Below are 15,964 nucleotides of genomic sequence, written 5' to 3' on the forward strand. Positions count from 1 at the left end.
TGTTATTTTCAGTATATTTCTTCCTTCTCTTAAATTTATTTTTCAGTAGAAATATCATCTTATATGCAAGCCCATTTTATAATACCTGTGAAGGGGTGGTTTTTAAAAATAGATTGCAATCAGGAGGGGTTAGACAGGTGCAGACAGAAACCTGGCCCAGCTCTTAAAGGGACAGGAAACCTCAAAATATTTTCCAGATTTGGATAGAACATACCATGTTAAACAACTTTCCAATTTACTTCAATTATCAAATTTGCTTCATTCTCTTGTTATCCTTTGCTGAAGGAACAGCATTGCACTTCTGGCAGCTAGCTGAAGACATCTATTTAGCCAATCACAAGAGACAAAATGTGTACAGGCATCAATCAACTAGCTCCCACTAGTGTAGGATATGTGCGTATTCTTTTCCAACAAGGGATACCAAGAGAACAAAGAACATTTGAAAATAGAAGTGAATTTTAAAGTGTTTTAAAATGACATGCTCTATCTGAATCATGCAACTTAAATTTTTACTTTCCTATTTCTTTAAAATATCAATTGATTGCAAATAAATACATATAATACTCTGATTACATGTTATATTTGCAATTATTCCTGCTCAGAATAATAATACATTTACACTATATACATATAGTGGTATAAATAAACACAGAGATATGACAGACAACATTGTTTAGAACAAAAAAAGGAACTTAGGGACATGTTAATATGTTTGCAAAAGATTTCTGACATAACACACACACACATATATATATATATATATATATATATATATATATATATATATATATATATATATAGAGAGAGAGAGAGAGAGAGAGAGATATATATATATATATAAATATTGGGCTCCATTTATCATTGCAATTATCCTACATTTGCGCCTATTAATACGTCATCGTAAATTATCTCCTATTTATGAAACCAAAATACGACCAAAAAAACTGATTTACGACCTAAAAATCCGACCACTATATTCGATCTCGCCAAGGCACACATGTGCACCAAATGAAGCTTAAAACTGCACTTTTTCGTTCGTATTTTTAGCAAATCGACTGACTGATCGTCAAATTTCCTATTTATCATTATTTTGCGCCATAGGAGAACCTAATCTTCTCCTACAATTACGACCTCCAAAGTTCTCCATATCCACTGTGGAGAACATTGCATTTACTTCAGTTTTTTCGAGAGAGAACATGGAATATTTTTTACTGTTGGCTGCTATTTCTTTGGCAAGGGACCATGAAAATTGTCTTTCTGATGGTAATATGCCCATACGGAGACGCCAAAGAGTGCCAAGAGTTTTTTTTACCCCAGTGTGGACTACAAGCATTGTCCGATAAGGAGATTAAGCAAAGATTTTGGATTAATAGGGAGAGTATAATCAATCTTTACTCGCTGATACAAAATGACATTGACCCTAGAACAAGAAGAACAAGGGCAATACCTGGACTCTTAAAATTATTGGCTGTTTTGCATTCCATGGCAACCGGTTCATTTCAGACAGTATCTAGTGCTGTGGTGGGCATGAGCCAGCCTTCATTTTGCAGACTTCTAAGAATTGTTTTAAAATCAATTTTGAAACATCTTAATAAGTTTATTTTCGTGCCCAAGAATGTGCAAGAATGGCACACAGTAAAGGCCTCATTTTATCAAGTAGCTGGTATGCTTAATGCTCTTGGTGCCATTGATTGCACCCATATAGCTTTAGGACCACCCTCTTCAAGGGAGGAGCAATACAGGAATCGAAAAAGCTTCCATTGATTGAATGTTCAGGCCGTGTGTAAGGGTTAATAGGTGTCTGACTGTCCCTTTAAGTCTCTGCCTATTTATAGCACCTCCTACCCGAACTCATTGCTGGTTAATTGAGTTTGTATTCTGGATACCGTCTCAGGACTCTGGACTCATCTTGGCTGTCAGCCTAAAACCTGCCTAAGAGACCTTCTTGTTATTTGTGTCTCTAACTAGTTTAAGCTATTTGAAAACAAACCTTCTGTTCCTTCCTCCATTTGGAATTCAGGTCGTCTCTTCTCACAGCTGCCATCAGCTGTCTCTATGCGGTACACACAGCCATATACGTCATCAGACACAGGCGACTGCACTTCTCCCTGCCTGTCAGTCTCAGCGTTCCTGCGCTCATACCGCTCAGCTCTCACAGAAGCCGGAACATCAAGGCTGGTCACCGTCCATACCGGATCACCTCTGCTTCATCTCCAGTTTAGATTTATCTGTGAAATTGCCTCTGAATGTGCTCACGGATGTTATGAACTATCCCCAGAGAGTTGATAAACATTTGTTATTCAGCTGTGTCTTCCTCCATCATTTATAAATTACTAAGTCTCATTCTGCCTTATGAATAGATAGTTAACTTTAACTCCATATTACCTACTCTATTCTATTTTGGCATAAACTAAAGCACTAGGGAGATCTGGGATTTCAGCCTCTGATTTCCTTAGCGTACATCAAAACCTTTTCTCTAAGGAATCTCCTACCAGGAATAGAGGGAAGTTTATTTTTTGTATTATAAAACAATTGACTTTCTGTTAGGCATTACATAATTAACCTCTTAAGGACATATGACGGAATTTTTCCGGCATAAAACAATTGAGCAAACTGAAAGCTGCATCGTTAAAGGGTTAACCAGCCAGAAAAGTCAATAGGAATTGATGTTTACATTCAACACAGGTTTACCTATAATCCCATTTGTTTTTGCCAATATGGAACAGGATTCACTAAATGACAGAGTTCAAGTATTGTCTGATAGATTGGATGCCTTGTCAGGATCTTTCCACGAATTACAAGTGGAGAATCAGGCTTTAAAATCCTGTTTACGGGAGGTTCTAGCCCCCAAACCAACAACTCCTGAATCACCCCCTGAGCCCTTGGTCTCCCCTCCCGAGAAGTTCTCTGGAGACAGGGCGCGCTTCAGAGAGTTTAGAAATTCATGCATGCTGCTTTTTTAATTAAAAAACAAAATCTGAGACCGCGCCAAAATAAAACTGCTACAACAAACTCCAGATGAAATAGAAGTCTCTCTAAACTTCTAGAAAATATGGACATACAATAAAGTAATCAAACGGAGCGCTCCAAATAAGAGCTAAAGTGTAATTGTATTGGATAGCATAAAATGTAACTACATATAATGTAACAGATAGCAAACGCAGAAAATAAACCACAATTGCCTAGCAGTACTGCAATCTAAATAACCTATTTCAGCTCTAAAGATAAAAATAAAGGACCCCAATCTAAATAAGAGTAGGATAATCAAAAGCTAACATAAAATAATTTATGTGTTTAATAAAAAGTAGAATTGATGCAATGATAGATTTCGGTAAATGCAACATTAATATATAATATGGTCAAGAAAAAATATAAACATTTATTAATACATTTAAGGTCGACCTTATAAGTAAATGAAAAACAAATCACATAAATTACATAAAATATTCATAACAGTGTGAAACAAATGAAAAAAGGTTATAAAAATGTCCCATATGGCCAAGGAGGCCAAAAAGTCTTTAACAAAGTCTTTTTAATCCTGAGTGTCTGTAAATGTTATCTCCGTAGTCGCAAATCTCCTGGAAACAAAAGATATTCTCCTTCAGGCAGTGTGAAGAGCCGTGTGTAGATTAATTAATCTCTACTCACAGTTTTAAAAAGCTGAAGTCTGCGATGAAAACATGCCCTTAGAAAATACTTTATTCCGATTCTGGAATATCTCAAAAGGGATCAAAGTACTCCAAATTCAAAACGTGCAAAGTTCTTAAGGCAAGTTACAATAATATTGCCAAATATTACAACGTGTTATACCATCCGCAATCCTGGAGCCTAATAACCAAAGATACGGCTGCTCACTGAATAACCCTCTAGACCGATAAGCCAATATGATTAGCTCAAACAGTCAGAGGTGCCGTGGCCAAAATCCAGAAGCGCCGTTCACAGCGGTATTTCAAACGGCTCTATGCGGGATATATATTAAGCTCCGTCTAAGGAGTAATTTACCATAGAGCTTATCCATGAGGACTATCCCCCCCCCCCTTTATCCGCTGGTTTCACTATTACTGTATTATTCAGTTCCAAATCCCTTATTTCGGATAATTGTGCTTTAGTTAAATTCGCCCTTTTTTGGCCTGTTTTTTTTAAATCCATATCCTGAATATCTTTAGTAACCAGTCTCTCAAACGTCTCAATAGCCCCTCCTTTAATATGTTTAGGGTAAAAACATGATTTTTCTTTTAAATTTGAATGTTTGAATATATCCTCATTTTGTTCTGTAAGATTCTTCCTCTCATAGGGAGTTTTAAGGAACCATTTTTTCACCGTTAGATTCCTAATGAACTTATGTACGTCTATAAATGCACCAAATTTGTTAACCCTATAGGATGGTGCGAAGGATAATCCTTTATTTAGAACCTCTGTTTGTTTATCAGTCAATTGAATTTTACTCAAATTATATATGTTATTTTTATCTTCATTTAAAACCTCTTTGTTTTTGGATTTCTGTAATCCTCTCCCTCGTTTTCTGAAGCCCTTCTTTTTCTTTGGTTTTGGTGTGTGTGTTGTAAATTTACCTCCTCCCAATTTGGATCTCTTTCTAAAAAATGAGTCTGTCTCATTCCTGAACCACTTGGTCCTTGTATTGATTGTTCATTATGTTGAGAATTCTCATTCAATTCCTCTTGATCAGGGAAGGTTAGAGGTTGAAATCTATTTTTCAAAGTAACATTTTTTGGGGAATTGAAATCACTATTCCTATTTACATGACGATTACGTGTGTGCCATTGGTTTGGAGTATTTCTCCAATTATTACTAAAATTTCTATCTCTATTCGTACTCTCTCTGTATTGGTCCCTCTGATCAAATATTTGAGTCTTTGGATATGTATTTTGTGTTTGCCATTGATTTATTTTAGTGGATGGATATTGAGTATGTCCCAGTTCATAATCTCTATTTTGTCTCCAAAAGTTATTCCCATTTTTATTTTGATATGTATTTATATTTGTATTAGTCATAAATCTATTATGTTCTCTATCCTTATGGTAGTAACCATCATATCCATTATGAGCTCTAATAGGCTCATACTGTATATATGGGTCATACTCAGCATGTCTCAATCTCGATTGAGGCCATGCACCTTGATCCTTTCTAATTGGTTTAAATCCATTCTCATTTGTAAACCTTTGGTTAGTTTGTCTATAGGGGATTGACTTTAATTTGGTTTGGAAATTAGATGGTTTATGTTGTTGTTGAAGGTTTTCCTCTCTATTAGGTTTCTTATCTTTTAATTGGAATGGAGGTTCCACTGATGGAATATTAGTTGTATTATTAGAAGTAACTTTGTTGTTATTGTGTCTCCAAGTATGTGTAATGTAACATTCGTTGTTGGGGTCATTCTCATAAGTACTATAATCATCCCGATCTCTTTTTAATTTTTTAGCTTTGGTGTTCATTAGCTCATCTCTGTTCGTACTGAGGCGTGCTTTTATCTCCAATTCATGATCTTTATATTCTTTACTTCCTTTAAAGGGACCTAGTTTAGTATCTAGGGAGTTAATTTTTATATTAATATCCTCCAGAAGTTTCATCCTGAATTCCCTTATGAGTTTCATTAATTTGATTGATGCTTCCTCCAAAATAAACCTCCATTTACTTTTAAAATCAGAATCCTCCACATCAAAAGCACATTCCTTCTTTATCCTTAAACCCCTCGGCACTCGCTCTTCCTTAATGTACACATCAAAAAAAGCACAATCTAGCTTGTACCTCATCTCCAACCTTAAAAAATGTTCTAATTCCAACATCATTTGGTCTAAAGTATCGCTATTCAAACCTCCATTTTTTACTCTTTCTTGGATATTCAACACAATATCTTTGTAAAAATCATTCCTCAACTCAGAGAGAACACTATCTCTATCCATAATGGCAGCTGGAGCTCAACAGAGAGACAAACAGAAATCCAAAAAACAAAATCTGAGACCGCGCCAAAATAAAACTGCGACAACAAACTCCAGATGAAATAGAAGTCTCTCTAAACTTCAGATGAAAGAGAGGGGCTATTGAGACGTTTGAGAGACTGGTTACTAAAGATATTCAGGATATGGATTTAAAAAAAACAGGCCAAAAAAGGGCGAATTTAACTAAAGCACAATTATCCGAAATAAGGGATTTGGAACTGAATAATACAGTAATAGTGAAACCAGCGGATAAAGGGGGGGGAATAGTCCTCATGGATAAGCTCTATGGTAAATTACTCCTTAGACGGAGCTTAATATATATCCCGCATAGAGCCGTTTGAAATACCGCTGTGAACGGCGCTTCTGGATTTTGGCCACGGCACCTCTGACTGTTTGAGCTAATCATATTGGCTTATCGGTCTAGAGGGTTATTCAGTGAGCAGCCGTATCTTTGGTTATTAGGCTCCAGGATTGCGGATGGTATAACACGTTGTAATATTTGGCAATATTATTGTAACTTGCCTTAAGAACTTTGCACGTTTTGAATTTGGAGTACTTTGATCCCTTTTGAGATATTCCAGAATCGGAATAAAGTATTTTCTAAGGGCATGTTTTCATCGCAGACTTCAGCTTTTTAAAACTGTGAGTAGAGATTAATTAATTTACACACGGCTCTTCACACTGCCTGAAGGAGAATATCTTTTGTTTCCAGGAGATTTGCGACTACGGAGATAACATTTACAGACACTCAGGATTAAAAAGACTTTGTGAAAGACTTTTTGGCCTCCTTGGCCATATGGGACATTTTTATAACCTTTTTTCATTTGTTTCACACTGTTATGAATATTTTATGTAATTTATGTGATTTGTTTTTCATTTACTTATAAGGTCGACCTTAAATGTATTAATAAATGTTTATATTTTTTCTTGACCATATTATATATTAATGTTGCATTTACCGAAATCTATCATTGCATCAATTCTACTTTTTATTAAACACATAAATTATTTGATGTTAGCTTTTGATTATCCTACTCTTATTTAGATAGGGGTCCTTTATTTTTATCTTTAGAGCTGAAATAGGTTATTTAGATTGCAGTACTGCTAGGCAATTGTGGTTTATTTTCTGCGTTTGCTATCTGTTACATTATATGTAGTTACATTTTATGCTATCCAATACAATTACACTTTAGCTCTTATTTGGAGCGCTCCGTTTGATTACTTTATTGTATGTCCATATTTTCTAGAAGTTTAGAGAGACTTCTATTTCATCTGGAGTTTGTTGTAGCAGTTTTATTTTGGCGCGGTCTCAGATTTTGTTTTTTGGATTTCTGTTTGTCTCTCTGTTGAGCTCCAGCTGCCATTATGGATAGAGATAGTGTTCTCTCTGAGTTGAGGAATGATTTTTACAAAGATATTGTGTTGAATATCCAAGAAAGAGTAAAAAATGGAGGTTTGAATAGCGATACTTTAGACCAAATGATGTTGGAATTAGAACATTTTTTAAGGTTGGAGATGAGGTACAAGCTAGATTGTGCTTTTTTTGATGTGTACATTAAGGAAGAGCGAGTGCCGAGGGGTTTAAGGATAAAGAAGGAATGTGCTTTTGATGTGGAGGATTCTGATTTTAAAAGTAAATGGAGGTTTATTTTGGAGGAAGCATCAATCAAATTAATGAAACTCATAAGGGAATTCAGGATGAAACTTCTGGAGGATATTAATATAAAAATTAACTCCCTAGATACTAAACTAGGTCCCTTTAAAGGAAGTAAAGAATATAAAGATCATGAATTGGAGATAAAAGCACGCCTCAGTACGAACAGAGATGAGCTAATGAACACCAAAGCTAAAAAATTAAAAAGAGATCGGGATGATTATAGTACTTATGAGAATGACCCCAACAACGAATGTTACATTACACATACTTGGAGACACAATAACAACAAAGTTACTTCTAATAATACAACTAATATTCCATCAGTGGAACCTCCATTCCAATTAAAAGATAAGAAACCTAATAGAGAGGAAAACCTTCAACAACAACATAAACCATCTAATTTCCAAACCAAATTAAAGTCAATCCCCTATAGACAAACTAACCAAAGGTTTACAAATGAGAATGGATTTAAACCAATTAGAAAGGATCAAGGTGCATGGCCTCAATCGAGATTGAGACATGCTGAGTATGACCCATATATACAGTATGAGCCTATTAGAGCTCATAATGGATATGATGGTTACTACCATAAGGATAGAGAACATAATAGATTTATGACTAATACAAATATAAATACATATCAAAATAAAAATGGGAATAACTTTTGGAGACAAAATAGAGATTATGAACTGGGACATACTCAATATCCATCCACTAAAATAAATCAATGGCAAACACAAAATACATATCCAAAGACTCAAATATTTGATCAGAGGGACCAATACAGAGAGAGTACGAATAGAGATAGAAATTTTAGTAATAATTGGAGAAATACTCCAAACCAATGGCACACACGTAATCGTCATGTAAATAGGAATAGTGATTTCAATTCCCCAAAAAATGTTACTTTGAAAAATAGATTTCAACCTCTAACCTTCCCTGATCAAGAGGAATTGAATGAGAATTCTCAACATAATGAACAATCAATACAAGGACCAAGTGGTTCAGGAATGAGACAGACTCATTTTTTAGAAAGAGATCCAAATTGGGAGGAGGTAAATTTACAACACACACACCAAAACCAAAGAAAAAGAAGGGCTTCAGAAAACGAGGGAGAAGAGGGAGAGGATTACAGAAATCCAAAAACAAAGAGGTTTTAAATGAAGATAAAAATAACATATATAATTTGAGTAAAATTCAATTGACTGATAAACAAACAGAGGTTCTAAATAAAGGATTATCCTTCGCACCATCCTATAGGGTTAACAAATTTGGTGCATTTATAGACGCACATAAGTTCATTAGGAATCTAACGGTGAAAAAATGGTTCCTTAGAACTCCCTATGAGAGGAAGAATCTTACAGTACAAAATGAGGATATGTTCAAACATTCAAATTTAAAAGAAAAATCACGTTTTTACCCTAAACATATTAAAGGAGGGGCTATTGAGACGTTTGAGAGACTGGTTACTAAAGATATTCAGGATATGGATTTAAAAAAACAGGCCAAAAAAGGGCGAATTTAACTAAAGCACAATTATCCGAAATAAGGGATTTGGAACTGAATAATACAGTAATAGTGAAACCAGCGGATAAAGGGGGGGAATAGTCCTCATGGATAAGCTCTATGGTAAATTACTCCTTAGACGGAGCTTAATATATATCCCGCATAGAGCCGTTTGAAATACCGCTGTGAACGGCGCTTCTGGATTTTGGCCACGGCACCTCTGACTGTTTGAGCTAATCATATTGGCTTATCGGTCTAGAGGGTTATTCAGTGAGCAGCCGAATCTTTGGTTATTAGGCTCCAGGATTGCGGATGGTATAACACGTTGTAATATTTGGCAATATTATTGTAACTTGCCTTAAGAACTTTGCACGTTTTGAATTTGGAGTACTTTGATCCCTTTTGAGATATTCCAGAATCGGAATAAAGTATTTTCTAAGGGCATGTTTTCATCGCAGACTTCAGCTTTTTAAAACTGTGAGTAGAGATTAATTAATTTACACACGGCTCTTCACACTGCCTGCAGGAGAATATCTTTTGTTTCCAGGAGATTTGCGACTACGGAGATAACATTTACAGACACTCAGGATTAAAAAGACTTTGTGAAAGACTTTTTGGCCTCCTTGGCCATATGGGACATTTTTATAACCTTTTTTCATTTGTTTCACACTGTTATGAATATTTTATGTAATTTATGTGATTTGTTTTTCATTTACTTATAAGGTCGACCTTAAATGTATTAATAAATGTTTATATTTTTTCTTGACCATATTATATATTAATGTTGCATTTACCGAAATCTATCATTGCATCAATTCTACTTTTTATTAAACACATAAATTATTTGATGTTAGCTTTTGATTATCCTACTCTTATTTAGATTGGGGTCCTTTATTTTTATCTTTAGAGCTGAAATAGGTTATTTAGATTGCAGTACTGCTAGGCAATTGTGGTTTATTTTCTGCGTTTGCTATCTGTTACATTATATGTAGTTACATTTTATGCTATCCAATACAATTACACTTTAGCTCTTATTTGGAGCGCTCCGTTTGATTACTTTATTGTATGTCCATATTTTCTAGAAGTTTAGAGAGACTTCTATTTCATCTGGAGTTTGTTGTAGCAGTTTTATTTTGGCGCGGTCTCAGATTTTGTTTTTTGGATTTCTGTTTGTCTCTCTGTTGAGCTCCAGCTGCCATTATGGATAGAGATAGTGTTCTCTCTGAGTTGAGGAATTATTTTTACAAAGATATTGTGTTGAATATCCAAGAAAGAGTAAAAAATGGAGGTTTGAATAGCGATACTTTAGACCAAATGATGTTGGAATTAGAACATTTTTTAAGGTTGGAGATGAGGTACAAGCTAGATTGTGCTTTTTTTGATGTGTACATTAAGGAAGAGCGAGTGCCGAGGGGTTTAAGGATAAAGAAGGAATGTGCTTTTGATGTGGAGGATTCTGATTTTAAAAGTAAATGGAGGTTTATTTTGGAGGAAGCATCAATCAAATTAATGAAACTCATAAGGGAATTCAGGATGAAACTTCTGGAGGATATTAATATAAAAATGAACTCCCTAGATACTAAACTAGGTCCCTTTAAAGGAAGTAAAGAATATAAAGATCATGAATTGGAGATAAAAGCACGCCTCAGTACGAACAGAGATGAGCTAATGAACACCAAAGCTAAAAAATTAAAAAGAGATCGGGATGATTATAGTACTTATGAGAATGACCCCAACAACGAATGTTACATTACACATACTTGGAGACACAATAACAACAAAGTTACTTCTAATAATACAACTAATATTCCATCAGTGGAACCTCCATTCCAATTAAAAGATAAGAAACCTAATAGAGAGGAAAACCTTCAACAACAACATAAACCATCTAATTTCCAAACCAAATTAAAGTCAATCCCCTATAGACAAACTAACCAAAGGTTTACAAATGAGAATGGATTCAAACCAATTAGAAAGGATCAAGGTGCATGGCCTCAATCGAGATTGAGACATGCTGAGTATGACCCATATATACAGTATGAGCCTATTAGAGCTCATAATGGATATGATGGTTACTACCATAAGGATAGAGAACATAATAGATTTATGACTAATACAAATATAAATACATATAAAAATAAAAATGGGAATAACTTTTGGAGACAAAATAGAGATTATGAACTGGGACATACTCAATATCCATCCACTAAAATAAATCAATGGCAAACACAAAATACATATCCAAAGACTCAAATATTTGATCAGAGGGACCAATACAGAGAGAGTACGAATAGAGATAGAAATTTTAGTAATAATTGGAGAAATACTCCAAACCAATGGCACACACGTAATCGTCATGTAAATAGGAATAGTGATTTCAATTCCCCAAAAAATGTTACTTTGAAAAATAGATTTCAACCTCTAACCTTCCCTGATCAAGAGGAATTGAATGAGAATTCTCAACATAATGAACAATCAATACAAGGACCAAGTGGTTCAGGAATGAGACAGACTCATTTTTTAGAAAGAGATCCAAATTGGGAGGAGGTAAATTTACAACACACACACCAAAACCAAAGAAAAAGAAGGGCTTCAGAAAACGAGGGAGAAGAGGGAGAGGATTACAGAAATCCAAAAACAAAGAGGTTTTAAATGAAGATAAAAATAACATATATAATTTGAGTAAAATTCAATTGACTGATAAACAAACAGAGGTTCTAAATAAAGGATTATCCTTCGCACCATCCTATAGGGTTAACAAATTTGGTGCATTTATAGACGCACATAAGTTCATTAGGAATTTAACGGTGAAAAAATGGTTCCTTAGAACTCCCTATGAGAGGAAGAATCTTACAGAACAAAATGAGGATATATTCAAACATTCAAATTTAAAAGAAAAATCACGTTTTTACCCTAAACATATTAAAGGAGGGGCTATTGAGACGTTTGAGAGACTGATTACTAAAGATATTCAGGATATGGATTTAAAAAAAAACAGGCCAAAAAAGGGCGAATTTAACTAAAGCACAATTATCCGAAATAAGGGATTTGGAACTGAATAATACAGTAATAGTGAAACCAGCGGATAAAGGGGGGGGGATAGTCCTCATGGATAAGCTCTATGGTAAATTACTCCTTAGACGGAGCTTAATATATATCCCGCATAGAGCCGTTTGAAATACCGCTGTGAACGGCGCTTCTGGATTTTGGCCACGGCACCTCTGACTGTTTGAGCTAATCATATTGGCTTATCGGTCTAGAGGGTTATTCAGTGAGCAGCCGTATCTTTGGTTATTAGGCTCCAGGATTGCGGATGGTATAACACGTTGTAATATTTGGCAATATTATTGTAACTTGCCTTAAGAACTTTGCACGTTTTGAATTTGGAGTACTTTGATCCCTTTTGAGATATTCCAGAATCGGAATAAAGTATTTTCTAAGGGCATGTTTTCATCGCAGACTTCAGCTTTTTAAAACTGTGAGTAGAGATTAATTAATTTACACACGGCTCTTCACACTGCCTGAAGGAGAATATCTTTTGTTTCCAGGAGATTTGCGACTACGGAGATAACATTTACAGACACTCAGGATTAAAAAGACTTTGTGAAAGACTTTTTGGCCTCCTTGGCCATATGGGACATTTTTATAACCTTTTTTCATTTGTTTCACACTGTTATGAATATTTTATGTAATTTATGTGATTTGTTTTTCATTTACTTATAAGGTCGACCTTAAATGTATTAATAAATGTTTATATTTTTTCTTGACCATATTATATATTAATGTTGCATTTACCGAAATCTATCATTGCATCAATTCTACTTTTTATTAAACACATAAATTATTTGATGTTAGCTTTTGATTATCCTACTCTTATTTAGATTGGGGTCCTTTATTTTTATCTTTAGAGCTGAAATAGGTTATTTAGATTGCAGTACTGCTAGGCAATTGTGGTTTATTTTCTGCGTTTGCTATCTGTTACATTATATGTAGTTACATTTTATGCTATCCAATACAATTACACTGTAGCTCTTATTTGGAGCGCTCCGTTTGATTACTTTATTGTATGCTTTTTTAATTAAAGCCATGCACATATCCCACAGAAAGGGCCAGAGTCCTAACAGTGATATCCTACCTCAGGGGGGAGCCCAGGGCTTGGGCTGACTCTTTCTAAGAGAGTCAAGATCCTATTCTGGGGTCTCTATCAACATTCTTTAATCAGATGTCAGCACTTTATGATGACCCTTTTAAACAGGTCTCAGCCGAAAACACTCTTAGGTCATTAAAACAAAGGAAGAATCCTGTGGAAAATTATATAACACTGTTCAAAATCTCTGCACGTGATTCAGGGTGGAATGAGGTATCTCTTAAGACGCAATTCCGTTTAGGGTTGTCTGAAGAGATAAAAGATGAACTTTCACGCATTGGAATTCCGGATTCTCTAGAGGATTTTTTCACACTCACTATAAATATTGATAGACGCCTCAGAGAATGTCGTAATGAAAAAGCTAGTGGCTCTAAGAATTTTCTTCCTACCCCTTCTTATCAGGTGAAGGAAATTCCTCAACCCATGGATATACGATTTATAAAGGGGCCCCTCACCCCCCAAGAGAAATCAAGAAGGAAAATGAATAGTCTATGCATGTACTGCGCATGCCCCACACATGAAGTTAAGGACTGTCCAGTACTTGCAAAAATAAGAAGGGTAGGTCATCCTTACCAATAGAAAACTACATGTTAAAAATGATCAAAACCACTTATATAACCATTCCAATTCTTTTACAGTGGGAACACTTCAAGTTATCCACTGAAGCAATTGTGGACACTGGTTCTTGCAGAAATTTTGTTCATCTTGGCTTTGTGAAAAGAAATAAAATACCTATTCTGTGCAAACAAACTCCAGTCTCTGTGAAGGTTATTGATGGTTCATTGCTTACTTCTGGGCCTGTCACTCATCAAACTACACCTCTTCAGGTAACTGCTTGTAACATTGTAACCAACACCTGTGTTTTTGATTTTATTTCTTTTCCCATATTTGACATCATTCTTGGTATTGAATGGTTATGCACACATAAACCTATTTTTAACTGGGATAGTCTCAGTCTTACTTTTCCAACACCTAACACCTCCTGTACAAATAATGATACTTCAGTCTTCTTACAGACAGCTGTAAGTACCTTACCTACCCATTATGCAGACTTCTCTGACATCTTTGATAAAAAAGATGCAGAGACTCTTCCGCCCCATAGGGCTTATGACTGCCCAATTGATTTACTTCCCGGGGTCTCGATCCCTTATGGCCACATATATCCTCTCTCCAAGCCAGAGTTGGAACACTTAAAAAACTACATCGATGAAAATCTTAGAAAAGGGTTTATTAGACCCAGTACTTCCCCTGCAGGGGCTGGGATATTTTTTGTTACAAACAAAGATGGTACTTTGAGACCCATTATAGATTATAGGGAGCTAAATAGGCGTACAAGAAAGAACAGGTACCCCCTCCCGCTAATTCCAGAGTTAATAGAAAGATTAAGGGGAGCCTCGATTTTCACTAAGTTGGATCTCCGAGGCGCCTACAATCTGATACGAATGAGAGCTGGAGACAAATGGCTCACTGCTTTTCGGACTAGATATGGTCTATTCGAATATACAGTGATGCCATTTGGATTATGTAATGCTCCAGCAACATTCCAGTGTCTAATCAATTACCTATTCAGGGACATTCTGGATGTCTATATTGTTGTCTATTTGGACGATATTCTAATCTTTTCACAAGACCTAGATCAACATAGACTACATGTGAGGGAAGTTCTTTCTAGATTGAGAAAAAACAATCTTTATGCAAAGCTCGAAAAATGTATATTCGAGTCCAAAGAGATATCATTCCTGGGTTATGAAATCTCCCCTAAGGGTATTAAGATGCAGAGTGATAAAGTGCAGGCAATTTTAGATTGGCCTACACCTCAAACAAAGAAAGATGTGCAACGTTTCCTTGGTTTTTCTAATTTTTATAGAAAATTTATTCCTGGGTTTGCTGCCGTCACAAACCTTTGACAGAACTCACCAAACTTAACCATCAGTTTAAATGGACACACCAGACTCAAACAGTATTTGACAACCTCAAGTCTAGATTCACCTCGGCTCCTACATTGCAGTATCCTGATATGGACAAACAATTTATACTAGAAGTCGATGCATCCGATTTCGCCATTGGGGCAATCCTTTCACAGAGAAAATCGTTTAAAGATCCCTTGCATCCAGTGGCATTTTTCTCTAGGCTCCTGCAACCCGCTGAATTGAACTACCCGGTGGGTGAAAAGGAATTACTAGCTATAAAATGCTCCTTTGACCACTGGAGACATCTCTTAGAAGGTGCAAATCAGCCCACGGTCATTTACACAGACCACAAAAACTTACAGTATGTGCAATCCAATCATACTTTATCCTCCAGACAATTGAGATGGAGTCTCTCTTTTTCCCGATTCCATTATATCATCACTTACACACCAGGTACCAAGAATGGTAAGGCTGACGCCCTTTCCAGACAGGCCTCAAAACCACTACAAATCAGTGAACCAACTACTATTATACCAAAGGACTGTATTGTTGGAATTCTGACTGGTCTTGAACCTCTGCTCAAGGATGCACTAGCCACAGATACTTTGGTTCCTTATCACGAACTAACACATGACTCAAGAGGGTTTTTGCACAAAGACCGTAAGCTGTATATATCCCTCAACCTACGACCAGCAGTTCTCAACTCCGTTCACAACTCACCACTTGTGGGACATATGGGGAGAGACAAATCAACGGAACTACTCACTCGACCGTATTGGTGGCCTTCTCT

The sequence above is a fragment of the Bombina bombina genome, chromosome 11 (genome assembly GCF_027579735.1).
Source record: "Bombina bombina isolate aBomBom1 chromosome 11, aBomBom1.pri, whole genome shotgun sequence".
NCBI classification, from domain to species: Eukaryota; Metazoa; Chordata; class Amphibia; order Anura; family Bombinatoridae; genus Bombina; species Bombina bombina.